This window comes from Cydia fagiglandana, chromosome 12, assembly GCF_963556715.1.
Source record: "Cydia fagiglandana chromosome 12, ilCydFagi1.1, whole genome shotgun sequence".
Lineage (NCBI taxonomy): Eukaryota > Metazoa > Arthropoda > Insecta > Lepidoptera > Tortricidae > Cydia > Cydia fagiglandana.
The window spans coordinates 17880620-17907420 of record NC_085943.1 but is presented as its reverse complement, the minus strand read 5'-3'; the positions used below and the strand labels follow the sequence as shown (position 1 = coordinate 17907420).

General features: G+C 37.4%; 1 protein-coding gene across 1 annotated transcript in view; it reads left to right on the top strand.

Annotated features, from left to right (window-relative positions):
* Window positions 1-7900: 7900 nt before the first annotated feature.
* LOC134669387 (lachesin-like) overlaps window positions 7901-26801 on the top strand; it is a 122954-nt gene continuing 104053 nt past the window's right edge. The window contains exon 1 of the mRNA XM_063526908.1: window positions 7901-8175. The gene's annotated coding sequence lies outside the window, so the exon portion shown is untranslated. The remainder of the gene's footprint in view (window positions 8176-26801) is intronic.

Sequence of the window (26801 nt, the reverse complement as noted above, 5' to 3'; positions counted from 1 at the left end):
CTAGGAGTTTTATTTGATTTTTCCTTGCCCTCTTTCAACATATGGCTATCTGCATCCATATAATATGTTATCAATTAGAATAGAATAGAATAGAATAGAATGTTTTTATTCGTGACAAAACTTAATAGATAAAACAACAGGTAATACTACCACGGTCACGAAACAGACCAAGTGCGGAAGTGAGGAACTGCTGATAATCGACGGACGGGCGACAGTAAAATTCTTCGTCTAAGTCAACAGCTTTATTTTACTTCTCATAATATTCGTAGGAAAGGAACAATTGGTAATCAGAAAACAATAACTCCACTCGCGGTAATCGAGCTATCAACACAACATTTAAATATTAAATAAAACGGTTAGGCAGAATCTTAGGAACCATTCATTGACGTGTCAGATCATTGACACACAAGACAGCACAGGCCTGCGCGACAGCGCGCATCAGCCAGTGCTCGCCACATGGCTCCCCTCCAGAGACCGTCCCTACGGGCGAGTGTAATCACGGAACCTTACTGTACGGCCAGAACGGGTTTGGATAATTTTTACATTCTCAGTGTCTTCTTTATTATATCTTTATCTTTATAAATTCATCTAAGTGCAGTTTTTGAAGCAAGAGCTAGCTTTTTTCTTGCAAACATACATAAGTACTATAATATACCAGAATATTACTTTAAGTCTAAATTATGCTCTGGGTTGCAGGGATAGTTGCTAGTAACACGCAAATGGTCTCATCGGAAGATCAGCGCTGGAAATCGCCAGCAACATGCTGAGGTGAGACCATTTCGTGGAACTTTCTCCTTTTTTATGTTTCCCTGCTTGTTTATATTTTCTTTATTGTGTTTGTGCTCATGAATAAAAATATTTCTATTCTATTCTATTAAAATTATTGAGTCATGTCAGCCAAGCGGGTCGGGTAGCTCTAACAATATAAATTCAACAAAAATTAACTCCCACAGTCTACAGCAAATAGAAAGTACCCCTTCGAAACGTCACAGTCCGCTACGCCGACCCAACACTGCAGTAAAGTTTACAATCTGATCGGAAAAACTTATTCCCGGGTGTTCTAACACAGCCAACACGCGAATGCAGAAATACTTTCCACCATATTGGAACTCCGACTCGAATCCCGAAAGCAAATACTGGAGTACTAAAACTTTCACTAACTTTGCGGACATAGAAATGGAGTCGAATGTAATTTATAGATATTTTTATAATTTTTTAAATACCAAATATGCACCAAGTACTCGTAGTTCCAATTTCAAAACGTGAAAATGTATTCTTCGTAAATAATTGGAAAACTTATGCTTATATTTGTAAAGTAACAGAAATAGTCATTAGCGCACTTTTTTATATTTTGCAATAAAAGTTTAAGTAAAACATAATTGGATAGTTAGTATAATTAACAGTAAAATTATTATAGTAAAGACAGATCACACAATACCCTACATAATAAAATAATATTTCATTAAAACAACATTTATAAACTAAATTTAAATCTTAAAAAAAACGAAAAATCTATAATCTAAAGAGGGACCCTGGGGTATAGTGCCAAGGATGCTGGCATTTAATTTCATCTAATATTAGCATTTATAGATAAACCTAACACTCGTATAAACGAAATAATATATTAAATTTTATTATTGAAATAGCCGTGACTCCATCTCATTGTCGTTCTCAATGAAAGATTATTTCACCGCCTAAAGGGAAAAAGAGTGCAAAAACTTTAATTAAACAAGTTTTGGTGAGAATCGTGCTGGAGACTTTTGTAAACGGATAATCGAACCTCCACCTGAGGACTCTGGAGGGACTGACAATCTCAAATCAAAGTCGAAGTCAAAGTGAAGTCTGTATAATAAGGCGCATAATATGTGTGGTGATACCGACGAGCGGGATCGCTTTTATAACTTTAAAAGTTCGTCGGTGAGCGGTTAGATGGAATTTTTACGGAGTTTTGATGAACGGGTTCAAATCAATTATTAAGTTTTCAAGAACTTGGATGTGTGATGGGGACTTGCAGATATAAAATTTCTTGACACTTTTTGACATTTTCATAAAGTTTGTACAGTCAGCGTCATATAGTAGGTAACATCCGAAGTAAACAAATAGTTCGGTACACCATATATCTAATTAGCTTGTTTATGTGGCGGACTATACCTACCTATAGTTTTGGCTGGTTTTAAAAGTAATGAGCTCCTAGTAAGTTCTGACATGTTCATTGTATGAATATAATAATATATTATATATTGTTCTGTATTGTTGTTGTGTATTGTATTGTTGTGTATTGTTTGTTGGAAGGCGTGGCGCGAGCTTGTGAAGGCCCTTTGCACCTCTGGGGTCTCTTAGGACAACAACAACAACAACAATATATTGTTCTTTGATATTGATTTTTATTGAGGCTAATAATTTAGTTTGATTATTTAGGTAACTAACATATTAGGCCCACTTGCACCATTCTACTATTTAACCAGGGGTTATCCGGTTAAACTTGGAGTTACCATGGTTACTAGAACAATTTGTCACTGGGTTAACAGTATAACCGCTTAACCCCGGGTTAGTGGGATGGTGCAAGTGGACTTTAGTATTTTTATGACGCAGGAATTGTTATACCCTACGTATTCACTCATTTTCTAGTTTAATACATACTTATTTAGTACATTTTCTAGTATATTACCGTGTTTTTAGTCTGTTTTTTCACTATTTTTTTTATATTCAGCGTTAGTACGTCACAATAAGTTTAAAACTACTCTAAATGTACGAAAATAATTAGCCAGAAGTCGCCACGCTGGCCAGTGTCCGTTTTATTGCACCAAAGTATGACATTGCCACACCTCCCCGCTCTTTGACGAGACCCGTGTGTGTTGTCTTAGGGTGGTATTCCATCTATCCATTGTCACTGAGTCTCACTCTCTCACTTATAAGCAAAATGTGAGACGCAAATACACATTGGACAAAGAAATTGGGTAGGTGGAATACCCCTTACCGCACCCTTAACGACTTTCGGCAGATGTGGCGATATTGCAGTGTTGGACCCTGTTCTGCTGCCGTAAAGTTTATGGCGTGACTAAAATTTTAATAAGGATCACATATAAGTACATATAAAGATTTTTACTATTCGTAGCTTGTGTTTCAACTTGGCAATTTGATACTCCAAGAACAGGCGCTTCGACATGTGATTTGAAGCATATTAATTACTATATTCCACAACACAATATTTATGATAACTATGAGGACAAATCATTAAAATACATCTATTTTAATAAGGCCCCGCGGCATTTGTATTAGTTAAAAAGGATTTTTTAAAGGTTATCAAAATAACACCAATCTGCTTCGTGAATCTGTGTTCTTCATTATTAAAATAAAAACGTATGAATGAGTGAACCCAGCTGCAAAAGTGCATGGTCACTTTATGAGTGAATTCCATTCATGATGACATAGTGACGATCCATGGCAAAAGGTACCTTATGGCGGCTGGCGCTTACGTCGCATAGCGCCGCAGTAATATAGGAGCGGTGTTAATATTAATAGCGTAAGCGCAAGCCGCCATAGGGTACCTTTACCCGTGGGACATCACATATATCTTACTGCTCATATGATAACAATGACGGAAATACAATACATTTTGATTAATTATATTTATTTTGTAAAGTACCGAACCACCGAAATACCGAACCACCGAACGGCGGAGTCTGCATGCATTTTACATCTGTACGGGCGCAAGCCGGCTAGCCGGTCGGTTCCTCGCGAACGCAACCAGAGGGTCTACCGTCAACCACGTTCGACGTGTTGCCTCCCTGTCACACTTAAGTACGAATTTACAAGTGCGACAGAGGGGCAACACGTCAAACGTGGTTTGCGGTAGGCCCTCTGCTCCGGCTATAATGTATAGGCGCATTGAAAATGCGCTCCGGCGGGACCCAACTCCAGTCGGTCGGTGGGATCATACATAAGGCATGTCGCAAAGCCGCGTGAGACACATTAGGTATATGTATACTGTAAAACGGGGTGAGTAGGTTTCGCGGGGATAGTTGGGCTATGAATGGGGAGAGAAGGTTTGAGAGGGGGGTGAGAAGGGATTTTAAAGCTACTGCTATAAAAATAATGTATTCCAATTGAAAATGGGGCTATAGTAATACGCATAATAAAAAAAAAACGATCCAACAATTTTCCAAAATCACCTTTGTATGAAAAATCCTCTCACTCCAAATACGAGGCACTACGGGGTGAGGTGGGTTTTCCTCTTTATCGTCAAAGTTATGAAATGAAACTACCCAAAATAAAATACAAACGTCCGAACCACTTATTATATACACCATTCAGTTTTCACATGTAAAAATAAAATTTTATCGAGGTTTGAAAGTCAAATTTCACCCAACTCACCCCATTTTACGGTACATATATCCTACTTAACTGAAAACTTCTGAGTGGGTATCTTAACTTTGCTAATAAAACAACTACACGGATCAGGTTTAAATAGTTCAAATTTGTTCAGAAAACTATGGGAAGATGAACTTAGAAAACTTTGCTTATCCCACAACTGCCGCACCGTGCACCGCTACGCACACTTCGTTATAGAAAGTCTGCTTCCTGTATTTAGAATTTATAAGATAGAACTGCAAATTTCTTAAAATAAGATCTTAGATAAGTTTGATGAAGAATATAGAGTATAATTACCTAAGTTGTTGTAGTTTTTGTCTTCGGGTACGGTGTAGTAAGGGCCCTCAAAAGCTCCAACCGCGCTTTTCGATACCCAGCTCAAGTCCATCAATTCCATAGATGGGCATCTCGTTTACACGGTACGATGATATACGTCGATCACATGGTGCCAGCCAGTAGAAATCTACTGTGATGTCAGATTTATTGAGATGAGAAGCGTTTAAGAAATTTAAAGAAATATCATCATCATCATCTCAGCCATAAGACGTCCACTGCTGAACATAGAGGCCTCCCCCTTATGGGAGGTGAATGCCATAATCGCCACGCTTGGCAGGCGGGTTGGCGATCGCAGTCGAGTACACGGAATTTGAGGGACGCTGCTGCCCGTCCACCGGTGGTCTTGGACGTAGTTTAAGGACATACCCGGATCCAGGACATGCCCGGGTCCAGAAGAAGTATAAAGAAATATACTTATTAATTTTAAGCAAATATGTTTGATTAGGAAACAATATCAGTGACATCGACATTACCGATGACCAGAGAGCTGGCAGCTTTCTCTCGTTAGTATTGCCATTCAGCGTGGGAATGCTGCCAGCATCTTTGCAACAAATGCCGCGGGGCCTTATTTAGATAGATGTGTTTTAATTTAGATTAGTATAGTTTTTAATTTAATTATAAAGTCATTTTATATATAGATTCGTTGCCTGTTGGTAAATAAATACATATATATATATATATATATATATATATATAGTAATTTTGATCTAGATCTAGTTCAATCACATAATATCTCGATTATTCCGCAAATTAATAGTACAATAAATTATCCCGAGTGTTGATTGATTAGGCATAGCAGTGCAACGAGATAGTTGTTAAATATAACCATGATAGCTCCGCATCCATTAATGTGGAAAATAAATTGTCAATCCATAAGTAGGGAGACACCGAGAGACTTGCCCAGGTGGAAAATTTTAGAAAATGTTCAATTTATAAAGTACACGTCATACCCAAATACCTCAGAAATATTACAAAAAATTAGACTTTCAAACAATGTTTTTTTTTTTCATTGCAGCATCTCTACTAAGGGCGCCTGTACACTAAGTGGCTCATTACTTATACGAACTTTCAGTATTGCCCACGTATTATTACCTACTCAATAGTATTGAAAGAAACATTACGAAAACGTCATTTTTTACTGCACGTAGGATATACTTTGGATGCAGCGTTGTTGCCTTTGGGATTTCTACCAATTGTTATTCATATTTGCAAATTGTATGCGTGTTTCGCTGTTTGTCGAACCATTCCGAACAATCACGATACCTCAATACTACAAACACTACATCCAAAACTCCCAAACCTCCTATCTCATTCAAAATTCATTTAGTAAAACTAACTTAATCGTGTTGTCGTAAGGTTCAGATTTGAATGACAGGTCTGATTGGCACAGGTTAATTGGAATAATGTCTTCTCGACAATCAGCCGCAATGAATACATGACGTTGATTAAAATAACCGTGAGTGTGTAGTATTAGTCCCTGGGGCTGTATTTTGATTAGAACATTGGATCTATCGGTAAATTGGCCGGATCAATGAATTCATGGCCTGCTTATTTAGGACCACCAACAATAAAATGTTAACTTGGTTCCTTACTGATGATCAAACGCATTTATCAAACATGTAAAATAGTGTTGGCAAAAATACGTACCCTAAATTCGCCTTTTGTACATAACTTCGCCTTAACTAGCGTAAAATTATAATTCCGACGTTTAGTAATTTAAAATATTTAGGATTTGGAAGGTTTAGTATAATTTTCATAATAAAATGTATATGAAAATTCAGTGTTGTGGCACCTTTCCCGATGGCAACTAGAAACTGATTATCGTGGATAATATCGACTATTGTACATTTTACAACAGATATGTGCCTACACTTTCATTCACACTGTAACTATGTAGATACACGTGTGAATCAATTTTCAGATGTAGGATATTTATAGTTTCAACTGGTAAAATAAAAATAAATAAATGAAAAAAAGTTTTCATGTAGGTTATGAAAGAGCTGACGATTTTAATTAGTAAAGTTAAGTTTGAGGAAGAGTCACATTTGTTACTATGATTTAAAAATAGCTTCATATCGACATCGATGGCACATGAGTCGATATAAATTAATCACTAGCACACAGGTGCATATTTAGGGTTCCGTAGGTACCTAAAGGGTAAAAACGGGACCCTATTACTAAGACTCCGTTGCGTTGTCCATCTGTCTGTCCGTCTGTCTGTCACCAGGCCCCTATTTCACCAACGTGACAGGTGCGACAATTCGACAAGTCTCATTGTTGCTGACGTCACAGGCATCCATGGGCTACGGTTATCGCTTACCATCGGGCGGGCCGTATTCCAGTTTGTCACCATCATTGTATTATTTAAAAAAACTTTATTATATCGGCAAAAAACAGGTATTTCTCATGTGATGTTTATGATGATAATGATGACAATTGTCACAAGATTTCAAAGAACTTTCGGTAATTCTTGACAGCAAATGAGTTCTGTGTCGGAATTTCGTGACAATCGTCGTATTTCTTGTGACAATTGTCATTAGCTTCGCAAAATAAATACTTATTTACTGGCGATATAGTGGTTTTTTTTTAAATTAACATGTTGGTGGCAAACAACCACACCGCCCGTCTGATGGTAAGCGGTTACCGTAGCCTATGGAGGCCTGTGACGTCAGTAACAGTGATGCCGACAAATGCGACATTTCTCACGTTGGTGAAATAGGCCCCAGGCTGTATCTCATGAACCGTGATATCGTTATAGAAATCAATTATAATAACCAAAAGAGATGATCCCCGGCAATCCGGATCACGTGTCGAATGTCGCAAGGTATTCGCTATTTGACCACTGTTTATCACACGTCCCATGCCCGATTACACACAACAAGAGCGTCCTACTCAAACAATGTAGCAGTGTCGGCACACCTATAGCCATAAACTACAAGAGAATAGCCTCTTCAGCGATCTATGGTCAAATCCAGTCAAAAGCAATACCCGAAAAACTACCGCAATCAAACGCACTAAGGGTTCAAAATAGAATAGCAAATAATCATGATAAGGGCAAAGTTGATAGCGGCCACTGCGTATGTGAGTGAAGCTCCCAAAATCGCATGCGCACAGCATCTGTGCTTCCCTATCTCCCTCTACCCGAGCCGCAGAAGGGCGTAAGTGATGATACGGTTTTAGACTTTATGCGGGTTAGATAAGGTTTGATTTCGAATGGTGTGGGAAATACCAAGTGAAGTTTTGACGTGAAACGCTATTGCAATAAGCTTAAAGGAGTTGTTTTTTAGATGTCTCTGGACCGTTCAGAGGCTGAGTCGTGCGCGACGGGCGGCCTTGCGAGTTTACGCGACCGAACTGAAACTCCGTTTCAGAAGTGTTATATTTAATTAGTATTAAGTGGTTGTTCTGTGTACTAATGAGATGTTTGTGATGGTTTTTGGGACTTTCTGATTTTGAGGAGCGGTTGACGTAAGTTTAGAAACTTTTAGTTAAAGACTTTTTTATTTTAAGAAACTTTTTTTTTTGTCAAAATCAAAATAAGCTTACAATTCAGTATTTTGTCACACGTTGAAATGAATAAAATATTAAATTTGTCTATTCATACTTTTCCCGTGTTGCTAACTTGTAAGTACATATTGCAAAAGATTCCAATAATTATTCAGCCTTTATACGTCCCACTGCTGGGCATAGGCCTCCTCTAGTACGTGAAAGGGATTGGCGACCCCACGCTGGCCATAATCGGGTTGTCCTGCGGTACACTTACTTACGTACTTAATTTATAGACGTTTTGAGGTTTTTTTAACCCTATTTTTCTTGGCGACATGCACTTAGGTACCGAGTTTTTTTTTAATAATAAAATAAAATGCGTAAATAACCGCACCCATACATGAATATTTGGACTGTAAATAAATCATCATCAACATGACTTTGAGATATATAGGTACTTATTCAGAGAAGGTATCGAGATTTTTCGAGATTTTTTTTTAATAATAAAAAAGAGTAAGGTGCATCAAAGAAGGCCTGATTCAAGACTAAGCTTGCTTAATTAAAAAAACTTCATACTTTTATAAGTGTTAATTTTGCGTCTAGGTACCATACATGAAAGTGCAAGTTCATATTAAACATAAGAATAATAAAAAAATAAAAATAGCGATGAGCCTTCTTTGGTGCAGGTACCTTAGTGCTCGATCGTGCGGTTTCAAAGAAATATCTTCTTGGTGCATGTTTTTGGTAAAGTCCGAAAAGCAACACCTTGAAACGTTACATTACATTACAATACAATACCACATACCTACTTATTGCCCACCTGACATAGTTTACCTACAAACTAGATAACGATGAAAAGAAGAGGTGCCGTTTGAAAACCATTGAGCATCGAAGAAGAAAGATGTGGGCATCTTTTCCGACGACGATTTCATTTCGTGGTCGAAGAGAGGGTAGCCAAGTAGCACATTACATTTTAATCAAGTAAAAGAAAAAAGAAACGCCATGCGGTAGAAAGTCAAGGAGATGGCACAGTATAAGGCTAAATGGAAATGTATCCACTATCCACTGAAAAGAGCCCAAGCTATTAAATACACGATAACGAGACAAATATACTTACGACAAATGGTTAAATAAAATGTGGGAACACCTTTTTATTAGAGAATCCCTATTAAAATCCGTTATTGCTCGAAATGGTCGAAGAAAGATCTTGCGCTGCTGCGGCAGAGAGATATACGGAGCAGTTACAGTTTAAATTTCTATTGAGAAATAAAACGTTTTGTAGAAAATTAGATTAAATAGTACGATTTGATAATTTTTGGCACAAAAAGATTTGTAGACAACTTTTCGTTAACAATAGGTACCCAGGACTTTTATTATGATTATGACCACTTAGGCACCAAAACGCAGCGTGGATGAAGGCTAATGAAAATTACACATGGGCACAGAATAAATAATTAGTATTAATTAGTACTAGGTACAGAAGACTCACTCTCTAACAAAAACGCGTCTGTCACGATCAGCACAGATATGGCCGCTAGGTGGCGACAGCGCCACGCGCGGCTTATGGTTTTCCCCAAAATTGGGGCGGAACGTATGTACTTTTAGCTACCTGTAGCAAAGCGACGAAATCGCGGAGTGAGCCACGCCTGACATGGGTCCGCGGGCAGTAAGTTTCTATAGTTATGAACGTAGTTATGACGTTTATTCAGGCATTTCCACACTGTGCCACGTTAAAGTAAGTGCAGTAAATTTATGTACCTATTACCTATTACCTATAAACTTAAAGTGAGAATTTAAAAAAATGTGAAGCGAGAAAGTTATCTATCAATAACTCAGCAACAGAGTGTAAGTTTCACTTCAAAAGTAAACAGACAGAAACCGTTCATTGCCGTTTCGTTTGATAGTTATTTCGGGAACGTCTTATTTTTAGCTTTGGATGTAACTAAATTGTCCCGCATAACGGTGTTCAACTTATCCCGAGGGAACCCTTCATTATCCCGGAAAAACCCTTGTGTATATTCAGAGATTTTTTGACATTTCGCTAAGGGATTATATAGGATTTTGTAATTTATTATTCATACAAAATGCCTTTTGCTTATTATAATTAATGATTTAATTCAATCGTCTATGCTATTTGCTTAAGGTTAATTAAACAAACATTCCAAATTATTATAATTTTAAGACATAAGTACTAGATAATACAACATAATAAAAACACTAAAACTTATAAATAAAAAAAATTACCTAAGTCATAGTCCCTAGGGTGCCCAGATGGCTGGCCGCATTGCCCCGCTGGATGGCAATGCTGATCCTTTGGGCAAAATATTGGCTAGCCCTCTGGTCACCGGGGATCTCTATGAGGCGCTTTGATAGCTCCTCATAGAGGCGACGCGCGCTAGGTCCCCACGGCCCCAAGATTTCCACTCCAAACACTTCAAACGCTACTACCTTGTGTGACATATTTGCGGCGTTTGAGGCTTAACAAATAATAATCATATTTTATAAATTCAACCAAACCATTGCGATGCCATTTTGCCATTGCGTTGCATTGCCATTTTTTGCGATTCAACGCGGAAACGCAGCGAGCGTGGTGGGAACTTTTGCGCCCTGGAAACACTCGGGTGGGCTATTTAATTAGTTGTAATTGGTTTGGTTTTTAGTGTGATTTATTTTTTAATTTTTAAGGTTCCGTACCTCAAAAGGAAAAAACGGAACCCTTATAGGATCACTCGTGCGTCTGTCTGTCCGTCCGTCTGTCACAGCCAATTTGCTCCGAAACTACTGGACCAATTAAGTTGAAATTTGGTACACATATGTAAGTCTGTGACCCAAAGACGAATATGTGACGTCAATAAATGAATTTTAAACATAAGGGCTACTTTTGGGGGCTAAAAGATAAAATTTAAAAACAAAGTTTTGCAAACTATGTCGTGTTACATATCAAACAAAAGAGCTCATTGTGAGAATTTCAAATATATTTTTTTTTATAAATTTACAATAAAAAATTTAGAAGTTATTCAAGAAATAAGACAAAAAATGACCATTCTCCCCCTCTATCTCCGAAATTACAGGGTCTAAAATTCTGAAAAAATTACTCATAATAGTCGATTCCTTTACCTAACGATGACAGGAAAACCTGTTAGAAATCTACAGTCAAGCGTGAGTCGGATTTAAGAACAAAAATGCGGTTTAGGTTTTTTAGGGACACAGCCGCAATGGTTTAAGTGAAACATGATGTAGACAGCTATTTGCGAAGGCCCTAAGCCGATATCCGCATAAGGCCGAAGGCCCAAAGCGTCCCGAACAGGCGTGCTATTCCGACTCACGCTTGAAGCTAACTTCAAGCATGAGTCGGAATAACGACAAAAAATGCGACTATAATTAGACCGTAAAAAGTCTGCAGCGATTTTGATAGCCCACGCAGTGTAAGTGTTATTAATACGTCATAATTTCATAGAAGTTTGACGTTTAATATGACATATCCGCTGCAGACTTTTATTGGTGTGACTATAGGCTGTATCTGGCACACAACCGCATTGGTACAAGTGTAGTACTGATTGATTAGGTTACTATTGTTCCGTGTTTTAAAAAGCACTGAACAGGGTGGCCAAAAATTAACTAAGTGTATTCCCGTTGCCAACGTGCAACCCCGAAATTGCGAGGAAAAATTTGGCTGTTTCATACATTTTGGCTGGCTGGTCCGTTTTCTACGGGAGGATACATTTTTTTTCGCGATTTCGGGGTTGGGGTCCCATAGTAAAAGTTGTAAAGCTCAGTATAATCCGAAAACCTCCCCGGCTACGGGAATGCACTTATTTTTTGGCCACCCTGTAGGTATTATCTCTCTTCGGCCTTTTAAAACACTTGCGGAAGTTGTAGGAAGCGTGACTTGTCGGACGCTCCGAGCTATCAGCCCTAGGCGGAGCTCGGTCTTCAGTCTTCGCATTTGGACACCTTGTACTACTGTTCGGCATTTAATCTTCCTATCTAAGCTACTTTGCATAGTTGCAGAGATAATATAAGCCACCACGCCAGAAAACTTCATGTTACATCTGGTTTTTGATTGACCCATTCGGGTTTTTCAAGACGTTTCACTCACGTCACGTTTGATGTACAAAAAAAAATTGTTGAAAATTGTGTGATGTACGGAACCCTTGAAACGCGAGTCCGAACTCGCACTTGACCAGTTTTTAGGGTTCCGTACCTCAAAAGGAAAAAACGGAACCCTTATAGGATCACTCGTGCGTCTGTCTGTCCGTCCGTCTGTCACAGCCAATTTGCTCCGAAACTACTGGACCAATTAAGTTGAAATTTGGTACACATATGTAAGTCTGTGACCCAAAGACGAATATGTAACGTCAACAAATGAATTTTAAACATAAGGGCTACTTTTGGGGGGTAAAAGATAAAATTTAAAAACAAAGTTTTGCAAACTATGTCGTGTTACATATCAAACGAAAGAGATCATTGTGAGAATCTCAAATATTTTTTTTTTATAAATTTACAATAAAAATTTTAGAAGTTATTCAAGAAATAAGACAAAAAATTACCATTCCCCCCCCTCTATCTCCGAAACTACAGGGTCTAAAATTCTGAAAAAATTACTCATAATAGTCCTTTACCTAACGATGACAGGAAAACCTGTTAGAAATCTACAGTCAAGCGTGAGTCGGATTTAAGAACAAAAATGCAGTTTAGGTTTTTTAGGGACACAGCCGCAATGGTTTAAGTGAAACGTGATGTAGACAGCTATTTGCGAAGGCCCTAGGCCGATATCCGCATAAGGTCGAAGGCCCGAAGCGTCCCGAAGAGGCGTGCCATTCCGACTCACGCTTGAAGCTAACTTCAAGCATGAGTCGAATGACGACAAAAATGCGACTATAGTTAGACCGTAAAAAGTCTGCAGCGATTTTGATAGCCCACGCAGTGCAAGTGTCATATTAAACGTCAAACTTCTATGAAATTATGACGTATTAATAACACTTACACTGCGTGGGCTATCATATCCGCTGCAGACTTTTATTGGTGTGACTATAGGCTGTATCTGGCACACAGCCGCATTGGTACAAGTGTAGTACTGATTGATTAGGTTACTATTGTTACGTGTTTTAAAAAGCACTAAACAGGGTGGCCAAAAATTAACTAAGTGTATTCCCGTTGCCAACGTGCAACCCCGAAATTGCGAGGAAAAATTTGGCTGTTTCATACATTTTGGCTGGTCCGTTTTCTACGGGAGGATACATTTTTTTTCGCTATTTCAGGGTTGGGGTCCCATAGTAAAAGTTGTAAAGCTCAGTATAATCCGAGAACCTCCCCGGCTACGGGAATGCACTTATTTTTTGGCCATCCTGTAGGTATTATCTCTCTTCGGCCTTTTAAAACACTTGCGGAAGTTGTAGGAAGCGTGACTCGTCAGACGCTCCGAGCCATCAGCCCTAGGCGGAGCTCGGTCTTCAGTCTTCGTATTTGGACACCTTGTACTACTGTTCGGCATTTAATCTTCCTATCTAAGCTACTTTGCATAGTTGCAGAGATAATATAAGCCACCACGCCAGAAAACTTCATGTTACATCTGGTTTTTGATTGACCCATTCGGGTTTTTCAAGACGTTTCTCTCACGTCACGTTTGATGTACAAAAAAAAATTGTTGAAAATTGTGTGATGTAGGTACGGAACCCTTGAAACGCGAGTCCGAACTCGCACTTGACCAGTTTTTTATAAAGACTTGTGTTTTGAGAGTTCTAATACTATATCTGTTATTTTTTTATAGTAGGTAATGATTTAAGTATATTTGTAAGATTTCTGGCCCATTTGTGGAAATACTAATACCTAATATTGTTCGGTACCGCGTTTTTACGTTAAAATTAGTGTTGACTAGAAAAAACGCATTTTAACTACCGCGCACTACAGTTTGAACTTGCGCCAGAACAGACTTTTTTTATATTTTATAGCGTTTTCTAAGAAAAAACATTTATTTTGTGTTAATGTAACTAGTTTTTACCAAGACTTTTTGGTAACATTATACAAGCGCAATAAAATTACGTTAGTCGTTTTTTTAACGCATGTCTATTAGATTTATATTTATTTATTTCATAATATGAAATTGCTAGTACAATATAAATTATTCTTAATTATTATTCCATTTAGGTACTATAAGAGTTTAGATAGACTAGGATACCCAAAAATAAATCGTAATTTTGGATTCACTTATACTTAGTAATGTTCAGATTCAGATGTTTGTTGAAATAAATTTTATTTGGCGACTGAACCTATACAGTCATTTTTATTCCATGGCCAGTCCTAACAAAAAACGGTGAATATTTTTGATGTTTCATCCTAGCAGCCACGGATATCATAAAAATATCGTAAACACGACACAGCAAGGTGATTTGTATCGGGCGAACTTTACGCATATTTTTATTACGACGTTATAAAAACCGGCCAGGTGGGAGTCGGACTCGCTCACCGAGGGTTCCGTATAAATTTCACTATTTTTTGCACATTTACAGTTTTCCGATTTTTCCCTGTATTTATAGTGTAAGATGATATTGCTAAATGTCATAATTCTAGGTCAATGGGAAGCACCCTATCAGTTTTGATTCCCTCGAGTGTCGAAATATACGTTTTTTGTGGCATAAAAGGCCGTTTCTTTACGCTAAATTAAGTTTAATTTTTTATAGCTTCAAGGGACCGTAGACCATTTCAAATTTCAAGTCAATACCTCCACGTGTTCCCGAGATATAAGGGTCTTGGCAGACACTTGGACGGATGGTCGGACGTACGGACGGACAGACGGACGGACTACAAAGTGATATGAGGGTTCCGTTTTTTCCTTTTGAGGTACGGAATCCTAAAAATATACCTAGGAATAGAATATTGCATGTTAAAAACCTTTACAGTTTCCCGCTGCATACTAAAACTTTTCTAAGCCTTTTGTGCTAGGAATAACTAGAGTATTTTTCGGTATGAATTTCGTGTATGCTTAGCAAATTTTGCGCTGTTTTTGTGTCGCATAGTTTCTGTACCTATGAAAATATCTGTTGTTATTTTTAGACACTAACGTCAATTTTGAGGTTCCGTTCCTGTTTTTAGTGTTCCGTACAAAACTTTGTTTACGGAACACTTATGGGATCACTTCGGTCTTGCAAATCAGTTAAATACGTTTTTTTAATTAATTTAGACTATATAGCTTGAAAATTGTATTTATTTATGAAATAAACGTAATTTTATTTCTGTTTAGTTCCATGAACATGTACCTCTATATTTTTTCTTTCACTACAGATTTGAAAAAATATACTCAGTAATTTTATTCGTAATTATTTACTTTTAGTAAAAAATAGCAGAGGAAATTGAAATTGTACACTTCTTCTTCGTTAATATATTATAATTTCTTAATAACAAAATAGTTTAGTACCTACTGAGCTAAATTGTTTAATTAAACCTTTCTTAACATGAAATAATTATAATCTGGAATACCGTTAGAATATAACTAAATATTGCTTCGGCAAACCTAAACTATCAAATTTTCTTTTTACTTTAAGCGTTGGTCTAAGAGACAAAAGATTAAAAAGTTACAGAAATATACGTAATATACGTCCCACGTTATCTAATAAAATGTTATACATATTCTTGAACTCACAGGAGCTTTGAGCACAAAAATAAATATAAAAAAACCGGGCAAGTGCGAGTCGAACTCGCGCACGAAGGGTTCCGTACCATAATGCAAAAAAAAAACAAAAAAAAAGCAAAAAAAACGGTCACCCATCCAAGTACTGACCACTCCCGACGTTGCTTAACTTTGGTCAAAAATCACGTTTGTTGTATGGGAGCCCCATTTAAATCTTTATTTTATTCTATTTTTAGTATTTCTTGTTATAGGGGCAACAGAAATACATCATCTGTGAAAATTTCAACTGTCTAGCTATCACGGTTCGTGAGATACAGCCTGGTGACAGACGGACGGACGGACGGACGGACGGACAGCGAAGTCTTAGTAATAGGGTCCCGTTTTACCCTTTGGGTACGGAACCCTAAAAATAGATATCATAATACTTTAGTCCAAATAATGTAAAAATTCAAAATATACTATATTACAAACCTACCTTTATATTCATACCTGTTTTATGTAACTTAAAGGTAGTATAGGTGCTTCAATTCTTAAGGGTCTTGTGACAAACTGTTACTCTTACAATTTAACGTTTTAAAGTCATGAAACATAGACTATAAATTGTGAGGGGGCAGATGGGGACCTCACCGGGATGATGGCAGGTAATCAAAGGCAGGCCAGGGCGATGATGGGTATTTATTTAATTAAATAAAAGGCACCTGTAACAATACAGGTTACGTGTTAACAGATATGTATAAAGGCACCTGTAACAATACAGGTTACGTGTTAACAGATATGTATAAAGGCACCTGTAACAATACAGGTTACGTGTTAACAGATATGTATAAAGGCACCTGTAACAATACAGGTTACGTGTTAACAGATATGTATAAAGGCACCTGTAACAATACAGGTTACGTGTTAACAGATATGTATAAAGGCACCTGTAACAATACAGGTTACGTGTTAACAGATATGTATAAAGGCACCTGTAACAATACAGGTTACGTGTTAACAGATATGTATAAAGGCACCTGTAACAATACAGGTTACGTGTTAACAGATATGTATAAAGGCACTTGTAACAATACAGGTTACGTGTTAACAGATATGTATAAAAACACTTTCGTAATTCACTTAGAAGGTTAGAAATCAAATAACTTACAATATGTGCCTTGGTGATGATGTAGGTATATATCTGGAAGGTGTGCAGGGCCACAAAACGAGCACTATACTGTACTGCACGCACTTATGTATTACGTTTACGTTTCACTAATAAAAACCACACTTAAACGGTCGTGTTTAGAAACTTGGGAAGTACAGTCTGTTAGATTAAAATGATGTTTATCGATCGGAGTGTGTGATCGAACTGAAAATAAAAATCATTGAATGGAATTTGGAATAGGATTTGAATTTGAAAAGGGAATTTGAATTTGTATGGTGCCAGAAATAGTATGAAGGTTGATAGTGTAACGTTTCGTTATACGCACCGTTACATAAATAGTTAAACTACCACTCAGAATTGGAATAACTAAAAACAAAAGAACCGCTGGAATGTAAAATAAAAACTAAGTTAAACTACCACTCAGAATTGGAATAACTAAAAACAAAAGAACCGCTGGAATGTAAAATAAAAACTAAGTTAAACTACCACTCAGAATTGGAATAACTAAAAACAAAAGAACCGCTGGAATGTAAAATAAAAAGCTTTTAGCCTTTTAGGTGTCAAGAGATGAGGCGAGCCTTAAAAAAAGAGCTAACAGGGCTCGAGTCTTTTGAATCACTAGTACCTACAGTACAAAAAATATGTTAAAGCTTGCACCAACAAGCCAGATTCCTTTCAGCCATCTTCTTCACAAAATGATCCAACTTTTTCTAATAACCTCACCTTTAGATTTATCCTCGTAGCAAAACGGCACCGCTATAACAGCAATAACGTTAATCGAGCGACTATGCAGTTCTAGTGATGTGTCGTCGCCGCCAACTTTAGCTGGGGATATACTCGTACGTACCATACATACAGGTGTGTCCGTCAAATCAGCATGGGTACATGACGGGTATTAAAGACAACAGAAAAAGTAAGGGCAAATCGCCTAGCGTGGTAGGGGCATGTGATGCGGAGGGATGAAAGTCATGTGACGAGAAAGGTATTACGAATGAATGTGGAGGGAAGTAAGAAAACCGAGGAAAAGGTGGATGGAATGTGTGGGAGATAATATGAAACGAACGCAAGTGAATGATGAAATGACGGGCGACAGAGAGGTGTGGAAGAGAACATGCTGCGCCGACCCCAAGTGAATGGGACAAGGGCAAGAGAATGATGAATGATGATGACATGATGGGTATTGAAGATCCCGCATAGCTGATTTAAGGCCCAGTATGTTCGTGTTCTTCTCTCACTCTTACTGAGCGTAGTAAGTGTGAGCGACATGGATGTGCGTGCTCTGTCGAGCGAACGCGGATATTAGGTACGTTTTTGAATTTAATTTGTTTGTGTGTTTAATAAAAGACAGTAATACCTGAGTACCTTACCTCATGCATAATATTGCACGTTTTTAGGAATAGTTTTCATATTTTTAGTTTTCGTCCAAAATGTATTATAATGTTTTAAAGTGCATTTTAGATCTAATATGTTAGTGATTTACTACAAGTCCATTTATTTATTCGGATGTCTGAGATTAGTATTTATAAATATAAGTAGTAGGTATTTAAGTTAACTTAAGTTTTATTTGTTTGTAACTAACACGATACGGATGCATAGTCAGAAATAAAAACAATTGAATTGAATAAGAACATTTTTGGGGAATATTGTGAGAATATTCCCGAAGATGGGAATATTGGTGCACATCACTAAGCAGCCTCGACATCAGCTAAGCCCGTCGAAACTTTTTCAATTAGGTACCTATGTTTGGTGGCTCTCGTATTTATGACGGACGGTATGACCTGAACACGCTGGAAGTTTCTAGTGATGAAGGTTAAATGAAAATAGTTAACTGACGTTAGGAAAGTTTATGAAATTTCGTTAAATTAATATGATTAGTAGGAATGGTGTAATGCGAAATTCTGCGATGACTAGTTTAACGAAGTTTCGAAGTGCTGCTTGTAGTTAGTTTGTACCTACATACAATTTAAAGTTATGAACTTCGGCAAAGGATCTGGTTCGTGAATATTTAATATTGAAGTGTCTCTCGTGTCCTTAGTCTGATTATTTCATTTCAAACATTTTGTTTTGAGCAAATGTTTGCTTTTGAGCTATTGGAGCAAGTGTTTCTATTAACCGAACGTACAAACGATTGCTCGCTCAGAACTGTTCAGAACACTAAGTAACGAGTCATAGGTGAAATTACAAGCAATATTCATTAAATAGCAAAGCTAGCATGCCCGGGATCAAAGGGACAAGTCACCAGCAGACAATGCGTACGAATATTTCATACTTGGTGGAACATTTCAAACACCCGACTATGAGCTGCTGCAATAGACCTAATAGATGCATCAGTGTGAACAGGATAATTACAAGGTCCGTTGCACACTTCGGTCAAACGAACGGGAGTGCCCTCCAGACATGTGGGACTGTGGGTGTATCTAGACACGCGGCAGCGTGTCAAGCCAAGTTCAAGCAAAGGAACTGGCTAGCCAGCGCCAAGTGTAATATTACACGAACCACTTGGTGCCACTTTTGACCCTTCTATAACTCAAAACATCTTTAACGTAAACACATAAAACTACGTGTGTTTAATTATATCCATAAGGACATATAGAAGCCCAAATTTCATGAAGCTAGCTCAAACGGTTATAAAGATATGAAGGTCAAAAAGTCGTAAATTTTAAGACTGACTGACAGACTTATAGTACCTAACCTAACCTACTTCCAGATGACCTAGAAGGATGAAATTTGGAATCCAGCTCAGTTATTGTGTGAAAGCGTAGGAAAAAATCTAAAAATAAAAAAAAGTTATAAAATAGGGGGGGTCCCCATACAAAAAAACCATTTTTTATTGTGACTGACATATAAGTACCTAAACCTAACCTACTTCCAGATGACCTAGAAGGATGAAATTTGGAATCCAGCTCGGTTATTGTGTGTAAGCGTAGGAAAAAATCTAAAAAAAAAAAGTTAATAAATAGGGGGGGTCCCCATACAAATTTCTTTTTTATTGTGACTGACATATAGTACCTAAACCTAACCTACTTCCAGATGACCTAGAAGGATGAAATTTGGAATCCGGCTCGGTAATTGTGTGTAAGCCTAGGAAAAAATCTAAAAATAAAAAAAGTTAAAAAATAGGGGGGGTCCCCATACAAAAAACCTGTAATACGCGCTAAACAACCGGCCAACGGTGTGTCGTTGGCGGCGCGCGGCACCACATAATTAATACAAAGAAAAGAAGTAAAAAACATGCAGCGGAAACACAAGAAAAAACATTAAATCTCAATACCTGCCTAGTTTTCTTTACAAAAAGTATTGATATCCCATCAAAAACATAAATGTAAAAAAGGAGAGCCAAGTTCAATACAAAAATTATGCTTGGCTGTGGGGTTCGCCGCAAAAAGAATGGAGATCAAAATTAGTGCCAAGTTCTATGCAAAATCCAAATATGTATTTATAGGAACAAAATAACATTATAAACAAGTATTAAACTCTATTTCTTTGCTTTATTGGATACCTATAACAATTGCTGTTATTTAAAAAAAATGTGAGATCTTAAAGTAGGTTAGATTTGGCTTGGCCAGTTTTTATCAGAATTACAAAATATATATGTTGAATAACTTTATAAAATGACTGATGTAATGAAAACTGGCCAAGTCAAATCTAACCTGCTTTAAGATCTCGCATTTTTTTTAAATAACAGCAATTGTTATAAGTATCCAATAAAGCAAAGAAATAGAGTTTAATACTTGTTTATAATGTTATTTTGTTCCTATAAATACATATTTGGTTTTTGCATAGAACTTGGCACTCATTTAGATCTCCATTCTTTTTGCGGCGAACCCCACAGCCAAGCATAATTTTTGTATTGAACTTGGCTCTCCTTTTTTACATTTATGTTTTTGATGGGATTAGATGTGAACAGCCGTTCTTTAACATTTTTCACTCCATTTTCTTTAATATATTGTTTACAATGAAGAAACAATTCGAGTATAAAAGCACTTAGTTTTTTTATTTATTTTGAAACGTTTGAACGTGGATAAATAAATCGAATAGATAATATTGATAAGTTTATTTATTTATTTACTAATTTTATTTCACTAATTAAAGAAAATAAAAAATAGTTATATTTCGTCAACATTAAAGGTAACAGTTTTGTTTACAATTTCTGCATAGACTGTATATCGCATTTATTAACATTTAAAATACAATAAAAAAAAAAATCGCAAAAAGAAATTACTTTTCTATAGAAAACTTTTACTTATATTTTATTGACAGCAAGTACAGTATTTTCTAAATCGATTGTACGTTAGAATATAAATCACAGCCGAAAAAAGTATTTATATTATGTGTTTTAAATACATAATAGGTACAATAAGGACCCAAATCCAATAATTTCATTCAAAAGATCAAATTTAATTCATAATAAAATTTAAAAGCCTCTTCATTAACAAGTATCTGGAGAAACTTTTCAATAATTATCATCATGATAATTATTGAAAATACCTAATGAAAATGTTCTGAAGCAAAGTTGTAAACACAATATTTAACAAACACTCTTTAAATATAGTATAACTACTCGACTTCAAAACTTGGTAATTTTAAAACTGAGTCTGCTGAAGAAATATTTAAAATGCTTAGGTATGTGAGATACCTACTGTAAAGTGTAAGGTTTTCCTGGAATCCATTTATACCATAGGTTTATTTGTGTTTTGCGAATAACCGTAGGTACAGAGTTTAAATTTCACTACTGCGGAGAAAATGTTTCCGTATTTTTGTTAAAGCTGATTTACTGAGAAAGGCCTTATTGATGTAAATACTTTCCATAAACGAGAATTTACTTATTTAAGACAGGCACTCGCACCAGTTTAATCCGTTCTTGAAAACATAAAGGTGAGGTACTTTGCCAGCCTACACTAAGATTTATTTATTTATTTTACATTTGAAAGTAGACTACGTTATGCAAATAAATATTTTTGATATTTTAATACCGTCAACTGGGGTGAATAGCAGTGGCGGATTTGCAGTCTTTGCCGCCCTAGGCCCCAGGGCCTGTAGTCGCCCCTTTCTCAGCACCTGACTACGTTTTGAGTTATTTCTTGTTATCATCAGCGAATCTTTTGTCATGTTATCATCACAATTTGCCGCCCCTAATATCTTGCCTCCCTAGGCCCGGGCCTACTTGGCCTTATAATACAGTCATTATATGTTTTCAGACAAACAAATTAATATAGTTTTCAAACCTGTGTGACGTGATACGTCTAGGTGTACTGTTTAAAATGCAGCCTTTCGGAGAAGCAACATTGGGCGAACCGTTCTTCTGGCCTTCTGTAGACTCTTCCTCTTCGGTCACATCCATTCAAGCATATTCTGCACACGTCCGAGAAGAGAACTGGGGTCCATTGCTCAATGGTCCAGTCCATATGATTTTCTGCAAACTCTCTTCGGGCTGTACGGTGTCGCGCCAGCAATCTGGGCCCCGTTGCAGGCCTCCTGGGTGTCAAGTTCGCTTTCTTAAGTCTTCTTCTTATTGTCCACTCACTGGCAGCCACTCCTCGTATCTCACGCAGACGCTGCTGGGTGGCAACGCTTGTCAGGTGTCGATCTCGGAGAGATGTTGTGACAATGAAGCGGTCGTCCCTCTCTGATGTACACTTTTTGCGGCCGCTTCTTGGTCTTGAAGTAAAGGATCCAGTCCGTTGGAACCTCTGGTAAACTCTGCAAACTGTAGATTGACTTAAATTCAGCGTGGCAGCTACTGAACGTTGGCTACGCCCCTCTTGCAGGAGCTGAGCTGGATGACTTGGCGGACTTCAGGCTTCAGTGGTTTCCATTTTTCACAGGTCTTCTTTACGGGAAAATATGCGGATATGTGTACCAATCAACTTCTGATAAGTGACTGATAACAACCCCTCCCCTACCCCCCGTTTTATAGGGGTCAAGGGCAACTCGTGCGCGTGATAACACGAAACCACTCACAAATCGGGAAAATTTTCTTAGATTTTTAAATTAATATTTTTGGGTTGAATTCCTTTTCTTATTTCAACGTTTTTAACAATATCCCAAACTAACTCGATTGATTGCACTTCTTTGCATAATCTGTTGCATTCAGATGCACCTTTTGATGCTTATCTGTTGTCGGGGTTGTCATATAAGTAAAAATAAGTAAAACTTGAGATATTTATGTTGTCACTCCAGGAAAACTTTGTATGATTTAGGTATGACTTTTTTAGATAAAAAATAATATTGATGTAAAACAAAACATAGAAATTACAGACTGAAAAACTGACTCTGAAATGAAACATTATTAGATTTAATGATAAAATATATTTCTTAGGCTCAAGAAAGAGTTCTCTAGATAAATCAGTTCAGAATTTTCGAAGGATTTGTGTCTTCAGGGATTGGCACCCTACTTTTGTTTTTGGCCTTTTGTTCTCAACATATGAGGAGGTCATTCTGAGGTGAGATGCACTTTTGATGTGTGGACCCCTCCGGGGACGCACGCTCGCATGAGCCCTATTTTGTGGTAAGACCACACATTCCACATGGTGGTCAAAATGGTGGAAGCAGTTCGAGTCCTTCGGTGTGTTCCACTGAAGTTGACTCCTGCTCGAGGGTTGGGAGTGCTCCGCGAGAAGTTCTAACAGCTTCCAGTGCGGAGCCGGGATGTTTCTAGAAGCTTTCGATGTTTTTATATTTCTTTTGAAGATGTTTTTGAAGTTTTAAAATGGGGCTGTGGGATCTGTTCCACGCCATCTGCAGCGGCCTGCTCCAACCTGGGTAGCAGCCAGCTGCCCGGGGAAAGGCGAGCTCGCTCCCCGCTGCTCCGGTTCCAGCAGCAGCTTTGAGGTCGGTCCGTTGCATAACTTTTGAGTAGCATCAGCGCTCAACTACAAATTTAAAATGGTTTAATAAAATTCAGTTTAAAGTTTTGAAAGTTCTGGTGCATAAAACTTAGGTATTTCGAAATTTAGTTTTTAGTAATTAATTAATTGGTGTAAACCTTATAACATGAACCTGTGAAGCGACCCAGCTATACCACTGAGCTTTTGTAATATCTAATGTTTAGGAATAAAGTTTGTTAGATATAAATCTGTTTAATTGTTTCTCCTCTTGGCTTTCCTACAGCAAGGTTTCCACTTAGTTTATTTTATTAAATTTTGATTTAATTTTATTTTGTTAACATGGCTGTTTCCATTTTAGACAAGCCGGAGCTTTTCATTTATTTATTTTTACCCCCTTTCAAAACAGCCGTGTTACAATGCCGATAATTTGAAAAATACTGGGCCGTTTTCCATGTTTTTTAACTTTTCGTAAAGCTAAAACTTCAAGGGACATGATCCCATTAAAATAATTGATCAAAATTAATCGGTTTACAAAATTATTGGGTGCAGTTGAAAAAAAAATATATTTCTGTGTTTACCTGTGACTTCGTAACGCCGAAACGGATGAACCGATTTTGATGTAGTTTCTTTTGTTTGATAGCTGGCTTCACTGCGGTGATTTTTTAGGTATATTTTATTAAAATCGGTCTAGCCGTTTTGAAGATATCCTGCATTTCGTCATACTAGTATGGTTATTTTGTTATTTTAAGGTTATACAAGTACTTATAGCTTGAATACCGTCCAACTTATAATAAAACACATAAGACCATTTTTGTTCTAAATTTAATGAGGATTAATTCTGTCCTTGACACTTTTTTGATATCTATTATAGTTTTCGTGAGAATGCCAAAAAACTAGGGGAGAGTGGTGAATTTTAAACAGTACACCTAGATGTATCACGTCACACAGGTTTGAAAACTATATTAATTTGTTTCATTTTCCTATACATTGATTACATAGAATAACTCAATTATTAGGGCAAATCCGCCACTGGTGAATAGGAATGGTCGGGGTGAATAGGGACAAAACTTAAAATGTGATTTTTTACTTGATAATTTCTTAAAAAGTCGCACACCAATTGTATTATACAAAATCTACTATTATTTTAAATTAAATAGTAATACAATTTGTGAGGGTATATAATAAAGTTTTCCTAATGTCACTATTTAGTAAAAAAAATAGGGACAAAGATTGTATGGAGATGTAGAATTCCACTATCCAATTAACTCAACTCAAAAGTAACTAAGGTGAACCACACATACGTTACTTCTGTGCCAATTTATGGTTTTTAAGCGTACCCAAATTGTAACCAGAAACAGGGCAGGGTCATGACATGACTTGCAATATTTATAAGGGCGAGCTCGTACGGGTCACTAATTACTTTCGTAATGACCCTCGATGTTACAGGTTAAATTGAATTCCTGCGCCGGCCTAGTAATAATTAATTTGGTTCTTTGCTTGTTCATCTAGTAGAGTAAATAGCAAGCGCAGTCCTGTATATATATATCTAGTCCTTCATGTCGTGTCCGACTACGGCGACCTTTACAAATTCCTCTGATGAGCACGTATATGGCTCGCAAAACCGAACTTAGTTTTAAATGCCCGATCGCACTGTGCACAATAAAGCTGCCCTTGGTCGTTATAAGTGTAAGAGTAGGACGGCTTAGGTCGAGACTTTCGTTGAAGGCGCTTTTGGTCCAGGTGTTCAAGTCGAGCTTCTTCGAAAGTAGCTACACCTTCTCTTACTTTATTGCTCCATTCCGATCTCTTAAACGGAAGCTCCTCCCAACGCTCAGATGGGATGTCGCAAGCTTTGATATGGCGCTTCAGAACGTCTTTATATCGCAGAAACTGTCCCCCGTGGCTACGTTTCCCATCCTTGAGTTCCGAATAGAAAACGGATTTAGGGAGTCTACCGTCATCCATGCGACAGACGTGGCCACTCCAACTTAGTTGGCTTTTCATTAGAATGGCCTCCATGCCGGACATATTGGCTCGACGTAATACCTCCGTGTTAGTCACACGATCTTGCCACTTAATTCTGAGTGTGCTGCGTAAACAACGCATGTGGTAAGTGTCAAGCTTTCTGATGTCTCCCTTGTACAGGCACCAAGACTCTGAAGCGTACGTAAGTATTGGGAGCACCATGGCCTTGTATACAGAAAGCTTGGTTTGGAGTTTCAGATCGTGCGACTTCCAAACACGTTGGTTTAATTTTCCAAATGTGGCTGCAGCTTTGGCTATGCGTGATGGAATCTCTGAAGCAAGGCGATTATTGTAACGGTGCGTGTAACGAAGCGTTACACTATCGACCTTCATACTATTTCTGGCACCATACAAATTCTAAATTCCTTTTTGAAATTCAAATCCTATTCCAAATTCCATTCAATGATTTTTATTTTCAGTTCGATCACATACTTTGATCGATAAACATCATTTTATCTAACAGACTGTACTTCCCAAGTTTCTAAACACGACCGTTTAAGTGTGATTTTTATTAGTAAACGTAATAATTCATAAGTGCGTGCAGTTCAGTATAGTGCTCGTTTTGTGGCCCTGCACACCTTCCAGATATATATCTACATCATCACCAAGGCACATATTGTAAGTTATTTGATTTCTAACCTTCTGAATTACGAAAGTGTTTTTATACATACCTATCTGTTAACACGTAACCTGTATTGTTACAGGTGCCTTTTTATTTAAATAATAAATACCCCTCATCGCTCTGGATCCTGCCTTTTCATTCCCATCATCCCCGTGAGGCTCCTCTACCTGCCCCCTCACACTGGCGCCATCAACGTGCTCAAACCCAGACCTGACAAGACACCCACCCGCCCTACGACGCTGAGCAGCCCGTTCCAGTACCTCCGTGCCAACACCTGCTCCTACCCAACAACCGCAACCAGCTGTTCCAGTCCTACATTTTTCTTTTTCTAACAATTTTTTTTTTATATTGTTTGTAATTGCT